The following is a 16,881-nucleotide window of genomic DNA, read 5'->3' as shown; positions in this document are numbered from 1 at the left end:
GTCTCTTCTCTCCGCTGAGCGGCAGTAGGAGTTCAGCCCAGTGCCCAGTGTGCACAGACTTCGCGGCCCAGAGGGCAGAGCCCTTCCATGATAGAGGGAAGCCTCAGAGGCTGCAACTAGAATTGCGTATCTTTTTCACTCCGGATTCTAACGGTGAGAATCCTTTTCTTTCTTTCTTTCTTTCTTTTTTTTTTTTTTTTTTTAAGTATGAGCCCATTTTTAGAGAGCTCGTTTTATTTATTTAAAAATTTATTATTCATTTATTTGGCTGCATTGGCCCTAGGTTGTTGCGTGGGGGCTTTCTCTAGTTGCAGCAAGCCGGGGAGCGGGGGCTACTCTTCCTTGCCATGCGTGGGCTTCTCATTGCGGTGGCTTCTCTTGTTGCGGAGCATGGGCTCTAGGCATGCGGGCTTCAGTAGTTGTGGCACACACACTCAGTAGTTGTGGCGCCCGAGCTTAGTTACTCCGCAGCATGTGGGATCTTCCTGGACCAGGGCTCGAACCCGTGTGCCCTACATTGGCAGGCGGTTTCTTAACCACTGCGCCACCAGGGAGGTCTGAGAATCCTTTTATAGAGGATAATCTTAGGGAGGAAAACATACTGACGGTCACACTGAGAACTTCTTTAAATTTAAAAAATAGCCACGGGACGGAGAAGAAAACTTATTTTTTGCCATTATTATAAATCGCCACTCCTTTTTTTTTAATTTTTGGCTGCCCCGCGGGGCTTGAGGGATCTTAGTTCCCCGATTCCCCGACCAGGGATCGAACCCAGACCCCTGCCATTGAGCATGCCAAGTCCTCCACCATGCCAGTGGTTACTGGACTGCCAAGGAATTCCTTAAATTGCCACTTTTTGTAGCCCTCTTTAGAAAGTTTTGTTTTTTCCCAGGAGTCGTGTGCCTCTTCTGATTCCCTAGAGCAGCACTGTCCAATAGAACTTTCTGCAGTGTGGGAAGTGTTCTGTATGTACACTGTTCAGTATTGCAGCTACAGGCTATATGTGGCTACTGCGCACTTGAAGTGTGGCTAATGTGACTGAGGAGCTGACTTTTTAAATTTTAATTAATTCAAAGTTAACCACGCGTGACTCGTATTTAGCATATTGGATAGTACAACTCTAGGGTATCAGAATCTTGTTCCTGCCTCACTGTTTTTGTCAATCTGCACAGTCCTGATATCTGGATTATTTCAATTGCTTGGTTGGGGATATAAATTAAGATCTGTTAAGAGTTATCTAACATCTAATACCCTTACCAAAACCTAGCCAATACCTCCTTTTCCAAGTGAATCGCTTAGGCAGATAAATTTTAGGGCACCTGACCTTGCTCACATTCTCTGACAAGATATTGATATTCTGTTGTTTTGAAGTCAGTGGCTAAATGTATCTCTGTGTTATAAACGTTCTCAAAATCTTTTTATGTGATTGTGTGATGGACTGCTATAAGAGCCATCTATATTTGTGTTTGGGCATAAAATATTTATCTACCTTTTTAGTAATTTCTGTAGGAAAAGGCCACGTTCATATTATTCAAATTATATGCATTTACCGGAATATAAGCTCCACAAAACAGAGGGTTTTGTCTGTTTTGTTCACTGTTTGTATACCCTGCCTAGAACAGTGCCTAGGACATGTTAGATACGCATTAAATATTTTTTAAAAGATTGTCTTGTTGAACTCTTTAGATTTAGCTGCTATGAATATTTAGTGTTTATATGATTTCAGGATTGCATTTATTTATATAAAATTTCTATTGTACAACCAATTGGAGACCATTTTAGATTTCCAAGTTTGCATTTTACTCTTTAATTCTCAATCAGTGGTAAATCAATGATAAGTTTATTAATGAATTTATTTATTAATGAATTTATTAGTGTTGGCAAAAGAGCCTGTTGATTGAAGTAATTTCAGGGTTGAGTGTAGGGGAATAACATTTCAAGATTACCGAGTTGCTTTTTCTTATTTTTGAATTTTAGCACTTTACATATTTTTTAAATACTCTTTTTTGTTATGGTTGAGCAAAAATATTATTTATATTTTTGTTGTGATATGTTTTTAGGAATCTCTGTAATATGGAACTCTCAGGTCTTTTGAGATATTAAAATCTGGAAGATAATTTTGAGGAAGGACAATGAAACTTATTCACATGTGTCATGCAGATGCAAATTTCAACATGGGGATTGAGTCTTAAATTGAAATAGCTTAATATGATATCACCTCAGAAGCAGAGATTTTCAAAAAAGATCATATGATACTAGCAGCTGTCTGTGTTTGGTACTAAAAGAGTTCAATATGTGCTTAGAAATTTAACCAAGAGGTTGAATCAAGATGGCAGACTGAGAACAGGTTCTAGCCTCTCCTGACTCCTCCCTGCTTTAGAAAATCTCTAAAAATTACAGGAAAGTTAGATGAATACACACTCTCATATGCATCCATGCACATACGTTGATATTGAAAAACATGAAGGAGTGCTCTCAATGGACCAGACATTATGACAATCTTTGAAAAAAAGAAGGCCAACGGGACTGGAATATAGTTGGACAAACAAAAGTTGCATAAGCAGAGGCTTAATATAGAAGTAGGAGTGGCTCTTGGGGGTGTTCTAAACACACAGAAAGAGGCTATTGATATCTGTAGGGCCCTTGGACAATTGAGTTATTGATTGAAGTACCACTGTAGGAAGAGTCAGATAGGTCAGCCTCTCAACCTTGCTTCCATGTGCAAGCAGTGGATAGAAGAAGAACTTGCTCCTAAAGAAGGCAGGGACAGTCATGTAGGCACTTTTGTTAAAAAGATAGGACAGGGCCCTGGATGGCTTTTGACAACTAGGAGGAAGAGAGAGGCCCCACATCTTGAAGACTGGTATCAACTCCCTTTATCAAGCTGCACACCCAACATTCCCTCCTCCACAAATATACCAAAAATAGAGTTGAAAAAGGACATATTACTTTCAAAAGAGCAATAATAAGACTCACACCTGACTTTTTAACAGAAATAAGGAAATCCATGAAAAGTGGAATAATGTTTTAAAAGAAGTTAACCTAGAAATCTATACCCAGCAAAATAGACTTCAAAAATGAAGATACAAATGTGTTTAGAAAATGAAAATTGAGAATAAAAACTTTTTTGTTACAGACCCACACAAAGAATTGTTAAAGGGAGTTATTCAGGCTAAAGTAAAAATGATCCCAGATGGAAGCACAAAAATGCAGGAATAAATTAAGAGCAATGGAAAGGATAAATACAAGGTCAGTATATAAAACTCAATTGTATTCCTATATTATAGCCATAATAAATTAGAAAATAAAAAATTTTAGGTGATAAAATTTATAATGATATAAAAATTAAATACCTATGAATAAATCTAAAATAGTGCAAGATCTCTTCATATCAAACTATATACTATTTCTGAGAGGAATTAAAGAAAACCTAAATAAATGGAGGGCTGCACCAAATTCAGGCTAGGAAGACTTTTAATGAAAACATATTACTTCTTCCAAATTGATGTATAGATTCAGTGCAATCCCAGTAAAAATTGACATTTTGTGGTAAAAATTGACAAGCTGATTTCAAATTTACAGTTGACCATTGAATAACATGGCTTTGAGCTGTGTGGGTCCCCTTACATGTAGATTTTTTCCGATAGTAAATGCTAAGTTACTAGATGATCTGTGGATTTTCAACTGGGTAGGGGTTGGCACTCCCAACCCCCTCGTTGTTCAAGGGTAAACTGTATATGTAATTGCAAAAGGCCAAGAATAGCCAAGAGAGTCTCGAAGAAGAACAAAGTTGGAGGGCCTATACCTACGATATATCACCTCTTATTATTGAGATAAACTCATTATTAGGATAAAATGGTACAGCTTTGGCTCTAAGATAGACAAATAGACCAATAGAAAAGAATAGAGGCCAGAAACAAACCGACACGTATATAGTCTTTTGATTTATGACAAAAGTGATACTGCAGTGCAGTGAGGAAGTGTGAGCTTATCAATAAATTATGCTGGGTCAATTGGATATTCATAAGACAACAGTGTGTCTTGACTCCTAGCTATGTATACCCAAACATCGATTTCACATAGATTGTAGACTTAGGTAAAACAACAAAGCTACTAGAAGATAACATGAGAGAACATCCTTATGATCTGGGGAAGGCAAATATTTATTAAACTGGACAGAAAAATCACTGATCATAGAGAGATTGATAAATAGTTTATCATTAAAGTTGAGAACTTCTCTTAATAAAAATATACCATTAAGAAAATAAAAAGGCAAGCTTCTCAATTTTTTTTCCTTAAGAAAATAAGCAATGAATATGCATTGAATCATTTTCATCAACTGATATTTTTATTTTTATTTTTTTTAATTTTGAGTTTATTTATTTATTTATTTATGGCTGTGTTGGGTCTTCGTTTCTGTGCGAGGGCTTTCTCTAGTTGCGGCAACTGGGGGCCACTCTTCATCGCGGTGCGTGGGCCCCTCATTATCGCGGCCTCTCTTGTTGCGGAGCACAGGCTCCAGACGTGCAGGCTCAGTAATTGTGGCTCACGGGCCTAGTTGCTCCGCGGCATGTGGGATCCTCCCAGACCAGGGCTCGAACCCTTGTCCCCTGCATTGGCAGGCAGATTCTCAACCACTGCGCCACCAGGGAAGCCCTCAACTGATATTTTTTAAATTAACTTTTAAAGTTTGTGATAAGTGTATATTCACATGAAGTTATAGGATATAATACAAGGAGATACTGTGTACCCCCTAAAGATAACAACTTGCAAAACTATGGTACACACAACCAGAATATTGGCATTCATACAATCCACCCATTTTCTTCAGATCTTCCCAGTTTTACTTTTACACGTGCATGCACGTATATTAAGTTCTATGCAGTTTTATCACATGTGGTTTCATGCATCCCACCACAGTAAAGATTCAAAGCAGTTCCATCACCACAAAGTTCCTTCCTGTTGTTCTTTCATAACCATTCCCACCCCACCCCCCACTCTCTCTCCCCAGAATGCATTTTTAACCATCATTAATTTTTATAATAACCACGATTAAAATAACTATGTAATTTATTTATTTTTTAAAAATTTTTATTGTTTTTGGCTGCATTGGGTCTTCGTTGCTGCACGCGGGCTTTCTCTAGTTGCAGCGAGTGGTGGCTACTGTTCATGGCGGTACACAGGCTTCTCATTGCAGTGGCTTCTCGTTGTGGAGCTCAGGCTCTAGGCGCACGGGCTTCAGTAGTTGTGGCACACGGGCTCAGTAGTTGTGGCTCGTGGGCTCTAGAGTGCAGGCTCAGTAGTTGTGGCACACGGGCTTAGTTGCTCTGCGGCATGTGGGATCTTCCCGGACCAGGCCCATGTGCCCTGCATTGGCAGGTGGATTCTTAACCACTGCGCCACCAGGGAAGTCCAATAACTGTGTAATTTAAACAGTGGTTCACAAGCATTTATCCAAGTAAATCAAATAAATGGTGCCTATATGTTTAACAGAAAGCAAAAGTTTAGTAACTCTGGAGGAATTAATTTCCTTGCTTATTAAGAGATTAATAAAGAATACATTATGGAAGGAAGAAATATGTTTTCACTTTGAAACCATTTAAAAAAATTTCTTTAGCTGTTAGTATTAATAGTAAGTATTATACTAGTTAGACACTGCCTACCATTCCTAAATAGAAACTCACTTATGATGTTATCTTTTTCCTTAATGTGGGAGGGGTATCTATTCCTTTTCTTTTCCATTCTTTTCTTTTTTTACTTTTCTTCCTCATTTCATCCTTTGGAGACTGTCTATAGTCCCACCTTTTCTCCAGTCTGAATCTCGAGTAGACTGCTAATTGCTGACCACATACCCATTCTCCTTTCTCTCAAATAAACAGAGCCCCAATTTTCTACTGAGCACAGTGTAGCCGAAAGATGACTACATTGCAGCAAGTTGGAGTTTTGCATATAGTTCTGACCAAAGAGATATACATTAATGAACTGATGGGACTTCAGGGAAATCTCTTGAGAAATGAAGGCTGTTCCTCCTTTTCCTCCCTTCTCTATCCTGCTGCTTAAATTTTGAGTGAAATGGCTGGAGCTTGAGCAGTCATTTTGGAACATGGGAAGACATGTAAGTAAAGCTATGCAGCAATATGGAAGAAACCTGGATCCCTGACACCCATAAAAACTTTGTGCCTGCACAGGACTTCCTACCTCTGGACTTCTTTTGTATGTAAGAGAAATAATTTTGTAAAGGAAATCGTAACATATTTTAGCAGCTTACCCATTCATAATAATTAGAACTCTCAAACACTGATTCACATGATTACTTTAAATATATTTACATATTTAAATTAGAATTTTTACTAGAAACTAAGGTAGAATTTAAACTAGAGTTAAACTAGAATCTCTGTGTTGGTGTCTATTGATTATCTTTTGTCATTCAGTTTGTGATCTTAGGTCATAGGTATGATGGATTTTTGGTCAAAACTTGGACATTTTGGTTATTATGTTATGGGGCTTTGTATCTTAATTAACTTCTCTTTTAGCCAGCTTCCTCTGACACTACTGTGGAAGGGATGTGCTGCCCCATTACTGCCAGGTGGCGATGAAAGTCCCAGTTCCCCACTCAGTCCCCATTGATACCCAAGGGAGCAACACTGCTTGTTACTGCTGGGTGGGAGTGGGAGCCAGCTTCCTCCAAGTCTGGGGTGTATAAGGCAAAAATAAATCCTAGGGTACTCATCACTGTGTCTTTTCTAGGGTCTCTAGGTCACTAGCCAATCTGCCTTTTTCTCTCCATCTTATAGAATCTTCTTATTTTTTTATATACAGTGTCCAGAGTTTTCAATTGTACTTAACCGGCAAGAATATGGAAAAATATATCTGTTCATTCTTCCTTGAAGCATTTACATGTTTTATTACAGAGAGGCATTGCTGAATCCCTCATGCTGCCAAAACTGGAAGTCCTTCTTTCTGCTTTTGTCTCTTAAACATTTTTTTCCTTCCCTCCACTTTTACAATTTCTATCACTAGTTTAACTAATAATCATCTTCAGTAATCTAAGTTAAAAAATAAAATGTAACTGTATTCAAAGCATTCTAGTTATCTATTTGTGCATAACAAACCATACCAAAATTGTGTGGCATAAAGTGACAACTACTTTATTGTCATTATGGATTCTCTGGGTCAGGAATTTGGACAGGGTACAGCAGAGATGGCTTATCTTTGGTTCATGATGTCTGGGGTCTCTGCTGGCAAGACTTGAAGAGCTGGGGTAGACTTTACTGGCTGGGGTCCAGAGTCATCTGTAGGTTTCTTCACTCACATGTCTGGTGCCGGGGCTGGGAATACTTGAAGACTGGGTTTAGTTGGGCCTATTAACTGGAATGCCTATTATGTGGTCTCTCTTTGTGGTTTAGGCTTCCTCACAGTATGGCAGCCTCAGGATAGTTGGACTTTTTAAATGGTGGCTCAGGGCTTCAGGAGTGAGTGTTCTAGTGAACAAGGCAGAACCTGAATGGCCTTTTTGATATAGACTTAAAAGCCATATAGTGTCACTTCTACTTTACTTCATTGGCTGAAGAAGTTTCAAGCCTACTCAGAGTACTATATGGACAACCCCCGTGACCTCTCTATGGGAGGTGTGTAAAAAAATTGAGGCCAATTTTTTAAACTGCCACAAAATGTATACAGACTTTGAATATCTTTTATACAGAAAGTTTAAATTAAAGTAAATGTAAAAATGTTTACAAACAATGTCTTCAAGAAATTATTTTTCTTCTAGAAAAGGACCTACAAAAACAAATCCAAAACAATTAAGAAAATGGTCATAGGAACATACATATCGATAATTACCTTAAACGTGAATGGATTAAATGCTCCAACCAAAAGACACAGTCTTGCTGAATGGATACAAAAGCAAGACCCATATATATGCTGTCTACAAGAGACCCACTTCAGACCTAGGGACACATACAGACTGAAAGTGAGGGGATGGAAAAAGATATTCCATGCAAATGGAAATCAAAAGAAAGCTGGAGTAGCAATTCTCATATCAGACAAAATAGACTTTAAAATAAAGACTATTACAAGAGACAAGGAAGGACACTACGTAATGGTCAAGGGATCAATCCAAGGAGAAGATAAAACAATTATAAATATATATGCACCCAACATAGGAGCACCTCAATACATAAGGCAACTGCTAACAGCTATAAAAGAGGAAATCGACAGTAACACAGTAATAGTGGGGGACTTTAACACCTCACTTACACCAATGGACAGATCATCCAAACAGAAAATTAATAAGGAAACACAAGCTTTAAATGACACAAGAGACCAAATAGATTTAATTGATATTTATAGGACATTCCATCCAAAAACAGCAGATTGCACTTTCTTCTCGTGTGCACGGAACGTTCTCCAGGATAGATCACACCTTGGGTCACAAATCAAGCCTCAGTAAATTTAAGAAAATTGAAATCATATCAAGCATCTTTTCTGACCACTACGCTATGAGATTAGAAATCAATTACAGGGAAAAAAACGTAAAAAACACAAACACATGGAGGCTAAACAATATGTTACTAAATAACCAAGAGATCACTGAAGAAATCAAAGAGGAAATCAAAAAATACCTAGAGACAAATGACAATGAAAACACGATGACCCAAAACCTATGGGATGCAGCAAAAGCAGTTCTAAGAGGGAAGTTTATAGCTATACAAGCCTACCTCAGGAAACAAGAAAAATCTCAAATAAACAATCTAACGTTACACCTAAAGGAGCTAGAGAAAGAAGGACAAACAAAACCCAAAGTTAGCAGAAGGAAAGAAATCATAAAGATCAGAGTAGAAATAAATGAAATAGAAACAAAGAAAGCAGTAGCAAAGATCAATAAAACTAAAATCTGGTTCTTTGAGAAGATAAACAAAATTGGTAAACCATTAGCCAGACTCATCAAGAAAAAGAGGGAGAGGACTCAAATCAATAAAATCAGAAATGAAAAAGGAGAAGTTACAACAGACACCGCAGAAATACAAAGCATACTAAGAGACTACTACAAGCAACTCTATGCCAATAAAATGGACAACCTGGAAGAAATGGACAAATTCTTAGAAAGGTATAACCTTCCAAGACTGAACCAGGAAGAAACAGAAAATATGAACAGACCAATCACAAGTAATGAAATTGAAACTGTGATTAAAAATCTTCCCACAAACGAAAGTCCAGGACCAGATGGCTTCACAGGCGAATTCTATCAAACATTTAGAGGAGAGTAACACCCATCCTTCTCAAGCTCTTCCAAAAAACTGCAGAGGAAGGAACACTCCCAAACTCATTCTATGAGGTCACCATCACCCTGATACCAAAACCAGACAAAGATACTACAAAAAAAGAAAATTACAGACCAATATCACTGATGAATACACATGCAAAAATTCTCAACAAAATACTAGCAAACAGAATCCAACAACACATTAAAAGGATCATACACCATGATCAAGTGGAATTTATCCCAGAGATACAAAGATTCTTCAGTATACGCAAATCAGTCAACGTGATACACCATATTAACAAATTGAAGAATAAAAACCATATGATCATCTCAATAGATGCAGAAAAAGCTTTTGACAAAATTCAACACCCATTTATGATAAAACCTCTCCAGAAAGTGGACATAGAGGGAACCTACCTCAACATAATAAAGGCCATGTACGACAAACCCACAGCAAACATCATTCTCAATGGTGAAAAACTGAAAGCATTTCCACTAAGATCAGGAACAAGACAAGGATGTCCACTCTCACAACTATTATTCAACATAGTTTTGGAAGTCCTAGCCACGACAATCAGAGAAGAAAAAGAAAGAAAAGGAATCCAAATTGGAAAAGAAGAAGTAAAACTGTCACTGTTTGCAGGTGACATGATACTATACATAGAGAATCCTAAAGATGCCACCAGAAAACTACTAGAGCTAATCAATGAATTTGGTAAAGTTGCAGGATACAAAATTAATGCACAGAAATCTCCTGCATTCCTATACACTAATGATGAAAAATCTGAAAGAGAAATTAAGGAATCACTCCGATTTACCACTGCAACAAAAAGAATAAAATACCTAGGAATAAACCTACCTAAGGAGACAAAAGACCTGTATGCAGAAAACTATAAGACACTGATGAAAAAAATTAAAGATGATACAAACAGATGGAGAGATATACTGTGCTTTTAGATTGGAAGAATCAACATTGCGAAAATGACTATACTAGCCAAAGCAATCTACAGATTCAATACAGTCCCTATCAAACTACCAATGGCATTTTTCACAGAACTAGAACAAAAAATTTCACAATTTGTATGGAAACACGAAAGACCATGAACAGCCAAAGCAGCCTTGAGAAAGAAAAACGGAGCTGGAGGAATCAGGCTCCCTGACTTCAGACTATACTACAAAGCTACAGTAATCGAGACAGTATGGTACTGGCAGAAAAACAGAAATATAGATCAATGGAACAGGATAGAAAGGCGAGAGATAAATCCACGCACATATGGTCACCTTATCTTTGATAAAGGAGGCAAGAATATACAATGGAGAAAAAACAGTCTCTTCAATAAGTGGTGCTGGGAAAACTGGACAGGTACATGTAAAAGAATGAAATTAAAACACTCCCTAACACCATACACAAAAATAAACTCAAAATGGATTAAAGACCTAAATGTAAGGCCAGACACTATAAAACTCTTAGAGGAAAACGTAGGCAGAACACTCTATGACATAAATCACAGCAAGATCCTTTTTTGGCCCACCTCCTAGAGAAATGGAAATAAAAACAAAAATAAACAAATGGGACCTAATGAAACTTAAAAGCTTTTGCACAGCAAAGGAAACCATAAACAAGATGAAAAGACAACCCTCAGAATGGGAGAAAATATTTGCAAATGAATCATCGGACAAAGGATTAGTCTCCAAAATATATAATCAGCTCATGCAGCTTAATATTAAAAAAACAACCCAATCCAAAAATGGGCAGAAGACCTAAATAGACATTTCTCCAAAGAAGACATACCGATGGCCCAGAAGCACATGAAAAGCTGCTCACTAATTATTAGAGAAATGAAATGAAAAGCTGCGCATGAAAAGCTGCTCACTAATTATTAGAGAAATGCAAATCAAAACTACAATGAGGTATCACCTCACACCAGTTAGAATGGGCATCATCAGAAAATCTACAAACAACAAATGCTGGAGAGGGTGTGGAGAAAATGCTGGAGGGTGTAAATTGATACAGCCACTATGGAGAACAGTATGGAGGTTCCTTAACTAAAAATAGAATTACCATATGACCCAGCAATCCCACTACTGGGCATATACCCAGAGAAAACCATAATTCAAAAAGACACATGCATCCAAATGTTTGTTGCAGCACTGTTTACAATAGCTAGGACATGGAAGCAACCTAAATGCCCATCAACAGACGAATGGATAAAGAAGTTGTGGTACATATATACAATGGAATATTACTCAGCCATAAAATGGAACGAAATTGGGTCATTTGTAGAGACATGGATGCATCTAGAGACTGTCATACAGAGTGAAGTAAATCAGAACGAGAAAAACAAATATCATATATTAACGCATGTATGTGGAACCTAGAAAATGGTACAGATGAACCGGTTTGCAGAGCAGAAATTGAGACACAGAAGTAGAGGAAAAACGTATGGACACCAAGGGGGGAAAGCAGCGGTGGGTGGGTGTGGTGGTGTGATGAATTGGGAGATTGGGATTGACATGTATATACTGACGTGTATAAAATGGATGACTAATAAGAAAAAATAAATAAACACAAGAAACCAAAACAAACAAACAAAAAAAGAAATTACTTTTCTTCGAATATATTCAATATTATCTGCTAAGTTCAAAGGCAAAACATAATAATAATGACTATCAAAATTTAAGTTAAATTTATTTAAATATAATTGAAAGTTTTAACTGTTTTTTGAAATTTAATTAAGTATTATAAATTGTCTCTATAAACCTAAACCTATTCATAATTGTAGCTATCAATGTGAAGAATAGGTGTTGTGTTTAATATATGTTTTATCTAGACTTATGTATATACAAATTTAGGATATTATTAAATTGTTTAATATTGTAAATTTTTCCTCGGATACCATGTGCAACTGTTGTAAAAACTGTGCTAAATTGTGAATATTGGATGTAGAGAGTTCAAGAAAATGAACACTCTGCTCTATGACAAATATTTTGCTATTCAAAAATCTATTGTGGTCATGATATTTGAGAGAAAAGATATGATGAGCTAATTTTTTTTCTTACCTAATTATTTCTCCAACTCAAATGCTCCTCATACTCTGAAGCATTGTCCATCTCTGATATCAGCAGTGCCACAGTCCTCAATTCTTCATTTGAACATAGTTGTCTTTCATGGACACAGGGTAGTGTAGCAGAGTGTTTCTCTGGTGCCTAAATGGTGTGAATCACAGCAGCAGATGTGTTGGATTGTGAATTGCCCAGTGTCATCACTGAGCATTGGGTCCTGAGTGACAGAAGTACCAGTGTGATTTTTACCAAATTCATCATTTATGGTTTTCTGGTTTATGGGTCCCTCTAAGGTGCAGGACTAGGGCAGGGGCCCCTTGCCTGGGTTTGAAGGCATTACCACTTCTCTGGGAGCATGAACTTTCAAACTTTGTCTAGTCACACTCACTGCTAGCTCTAGTTCAGAGTTTATAATCCAGGGAGCTTCCAAGAACATGAAGTTCCTTCAACAGTGTTTCCACAGTAAATTATGCCCCAGCTTAGGTTCAGAAGTTGATAGGATGCCAATTTGTCCCATAACATGGAACTCTAACATCTGGAGTTGTGATCACACTTGGTACTCACAATGTTTGCTGACCTTTAGAGGTGAGTCATAGCTTTGGTACATTGAATTTTCTTATTTGAGGGGAAAAAGTACTCATTTAATCAAGCAAAACTCTTGTATCAGTGAGCCTAGACAACCTCCAAAATGTAAGGCCTCTGTTTGTATTTATTCTCTAGAATTTCTTCTCCATATCTGAGTACTGTGGTCAGAATTCAGTCTAGAGATGACCTCAAGATCTCTACCTCCTGTTTGGAAGTTGTCTAGGAATTTCCTGCAGATAATATGTATGCAGTTCATACTTTACAATCATAAAGATTTATTTTAATTAATACCCATTTCGTTGGGAAAGAACTCTCTCACTAGTCAATCAGCCATAGAAGAACTCAAAATGTGTTCTGGGGAGAGCATAATCTCTCTATCCCCTCTTTCCCATTTATTGGTCAGATCAATATTTACAATTCATATCAATATCAATATTTATAATACATTTAAGTACATGCATTTTCTTCTTTTTTAAACCTAGAAATGGTATCTGTTGTTACTTTTCTCATGGCTATTTACAACTAATTGTGGAGTGAATTTGTCCACAGTTAACAGAGGTCTAAACTCTCAGCAGGCAGGTGGTAGAGGTATTTTAATTTTGATTGAGGCTCTCTTAACAGCACCCTAAAAATAACACCCAGATAATATCTGTTTGATTATTCCTAGCAGACTGATGCCGAAACCCAAACCAATCTATAGAGTTTCCACATTTGGAATGAAAGTTGTGTAAATATCAGAGTATTCACTTAACATTCTTTGTAAATTAAATTATTTGAATATCCCTTCCGTCAAAAAATTTTTTTAAATCCTAATATAAGTTTGTTGTTTTAGGTATTACAAATTGGAATAATCTTTAGCAAGTTTAGGAATATAAAAATAATAGCTTATTAAGGCTAGCTAACCACTGAATATATTTCATCTTACTTGAATTTTCTTCTCCAATATTCTCCCCCTCATCTCTCTCTCTCCCTCCCTCTTCCCTCCCTCCCCCCTCTTTTTTTAAGCACATATCAGACATTCTAGCATTTTAAATGGAGTTACTAACAATTATATTCAGAGAAACGTAAATATGGACAATGAAAATTACCTACATGGAAAATGGCTTATCATTTCATAGAGAATTTTTTTTAAAGTAGTTTCCTTTAACCTTACTGGGAGGAGGGTCTATGCAAAAGCTTTCCTGGAGTGGTCAGTCCTGAGCTGCTATGTCTGTTATACTTCTTGCCAAAGTTCAGGAGGGCAATATCTGTTTCCTCAAGATGGTGTGATAGTGGGGTATTGCAGTGTTCTTGATGTGAAGCAAAGAGATAACAGCCAGAAAGCTAATTAAAATAGAGTTAACTTTAAAGTCTTCCTGTTCCCACCCACCACAAAGACTTGAGACAATAGAGTCAGCAAAAAGAATGATATCTTTATGTTCACTCTTTTTAAAAAATTGTTCATTCTTATGAAATGTCTTATTTTGTTTCCTTAATGACTTTGTCTCCACCTTCCTCTACCTTGTAGATGGGTAAGAACTATCAAATGCTTATTTTCCTAGTGGTGGTACATTTAAAAACAATCTCCCCTCCCCCAGAGTTCCTTCGTGAAAACTTTAGGCCAGCCAAATGAGTTACTACACTGGTTGGGATCTTAAGGCGGTAACAGTGTGATAACACCACAGGAAACACTACCTTTTATTTCATGAATTTCTCTGGGTTAATGATATCTTGATTCCTGATTTGTAACAAGGCAGCAACTCTGACATCTCCATTTAGGAACAATAATTGTAACTTTATTCACTCCTTGGATTGGTGATTGCACCTAGAAGATGTTCTACCTAGTATTTCTTACTGTAATCTGATGGTGCCTCCATCATTAGCCTTATTGTCTACATTAAAAGGGAAGTGAGAAGAGAAAAGACGTAGAATTGTGATCTTGGGCATGATTACTGGATCATCAGAAATGTTGAACACATAAGGATAAAAGAAGAAGTGGTTAAAAGAGTAAAGCATGGGAGGGAGGGAGATGCAAGAGGGAAGAGATGGCAACATATGTATATGTGTAACTGATTCACTTTGTTGTAAAGCAGAAGCTAGCACACCATTGTAAAGCAATTATACTTCAATAAAGATGTTTAAAAAAAAAAAATAAAAAAAATAAAACAAAAGTCCAATGCTAAAAAAAAAAAAAAAAGAGTAAAGCACACTGTCAACAATAAAAGGAAATAACTAGAGAAAAATGACTATGCCTATTCATTAGAAACTGATGTAATTAATTGAATGTAGATTTTTTTGGTGGGGGATTAGTGGTCAGAAAATAATTGTAAGTAAATACATGTTAATTATTTTTGCCTTGTCTCATTAAAAATTTTTTGTGGTGGTAGATATGTAAATATCTTCCTAATTGAAAAAAACCTAGTTAAACAAAATAGTGGCATTTCCTTCCTAAATGTGTTTAAAAGTGGTATTACTTCTCATCTGTCTGGAACTGTGAGGATATACTAACACCTCACTGTATAACCCTTTTAATTACAGGGTATTTTATATTCTTTTGATTTTCATAATATCTTTGTTATGTCAGTAGGACCCTGCCCTATTATAAGGATGAGGAAACAGCCCGAAGTACTAAATGACTTGCCCGAAGTGGCATCATTTGTGATTATTAGATCCAGAACTAGAACTTAAGTCTCCTCTCATTTTCTTAGTGCTCTCTCTACTGCTTGGACTCACAGAGATGTTTTCCAAGGTCCTTTCCAGTCACAGGTTTCTTTAGTTTTAGCGAAGATATAAATGTATCACAATATTTTTATAGTCAAAGAGTGCTGTCCTAGATTTTATTTTATTTTTTTAAAAAATATTTTATATATTTATTTATTTGGTTGCACCATGTCTTAGTTGTGTCATGTGGGATCTAGTTCCCTGACCAGGGATCGAACCCCGGCCCCCTGCATTGGGAGCACAGAGTCTTAGCCACTGGACCACCAGAGAAGTCCCTGTCCTAGATTTTAAATATAGACATTTGGAAACAGTGGGAGGCAGATGTGCTGGATATTCTCCGCTTGCTCCACAGTCCACTGTTCATCCTCTTCCACCCTGCTCTGTGCCGTGGGAGGTTGTTAAGAGTGAACTGAATCAAGGGGCTTCCGATTAGGTTCAGCAGGAGATTGGAGGGCAGAGAGTGAGGTCACGTATTTATTCCTCTGCTCCTTCCCTGCTGGGCCAGAGTGGCAGTGGCTACAGTCCTTAACTGAAGGTGTAGCGGATGCCATAGGTCCCCCGCCCAGGTACCCTCAGCCCTCACCATGCCTGATGTACGGTGGTGGCTCCTTCCTGTGTGAACACCCGCCACTCTCTGCCTGAGGGCTTTTTCTGGCCATGGAAGCATGCCTACCCCATGCGCAGGGCAGGGCAAAGGTGCTGGACAGTTGATATCCCCAGGGAGCAGCCCTTAACCAATGATGTATGGGAATTGGTGGGTAAACACCCCCATGTCCTCTCCCCCAGGTTGGGACAACTCTGAGCCTTGTTCTTCACCATCTCCTAGAGGTCCCTATCGAGACTGAGCCCCATTTGCACTCAGTGGTGATCTGCTGATCAGTGCACACTGTGTTGTCCTCCTTCCCTCCCCTGTCTCACTTACCCACCCCCTTCCAGTGCCTCTTGGAATTGCTTCTAAATAAACTACTTGTGCTGAAATCCTACCTTTGAGAATTACTTCTGGGGGACCCCAACCCAATGCAGAAGCCACAGTTCTTGTCAGACGACTGTCTTCTGTAGCCACAGCTTACTCTGTGGGTTCCAGGAACCCCTTCCTTCCTCTCCCTGCCCCTTCAGGTCAAGTGTAGTCATGGATACCCATTGTTGCTAGCCCCAGAGTGATTCACTGCTCTTGTACACACAGCTGCAAAATAGGCTGGGCAATGTAGTCTCTATGCCGGGTGGCTAAACAATGGATATTCTTTTAGATTGGAAGAAGATGAGAATAA

At 37.8% G+C, this 16,881-nt stretch overlaps 1 protein-coding gene across 1 annotated transcript in view; it reads left to right on the top strand.

The window, feature by feature from the left end:
• Positions 1-56: 56 nt before the first annotated feature.
• The window catches only part of ENTPD1 (ectonucleoside triphosphate diphosphohydrolase 1), a 116,232-nt gene continuing 99,407 nt past the window's right edge, over positions 57-16,881 (top strand). Inside the window, exon 1 of the mRNA XM_061168879.1 lies at positions 57-153. The gene's annotated coding sequence lies outside the window, so the exon portion shown is untranslated. The remainder of the gene's footprint in view (positions 154-16,881) is intronic.

The sequence above is a fragment of the Eubalaena glacialis genome, chromosome 1 (assembly GCF_028564815.1).
Source record: "Eubalaena glacialis isolate mEubGla1 chromosome 1, mEubGla1.1.hap2.+ XY, whole genome shotgun sequence".
NCBI classification, from domain to species: domain Eukaryota; kingdom Metazoa; phylum Chordata; class Mammalia; order Artiodactyla; family Balaenidae; genus Eubalaena; species Eubalaena glacialis.
Note: the sequence above shows the minus strand (reverse complement) of the source record. Positions and strands in the feature narration are given on the sequence as shown.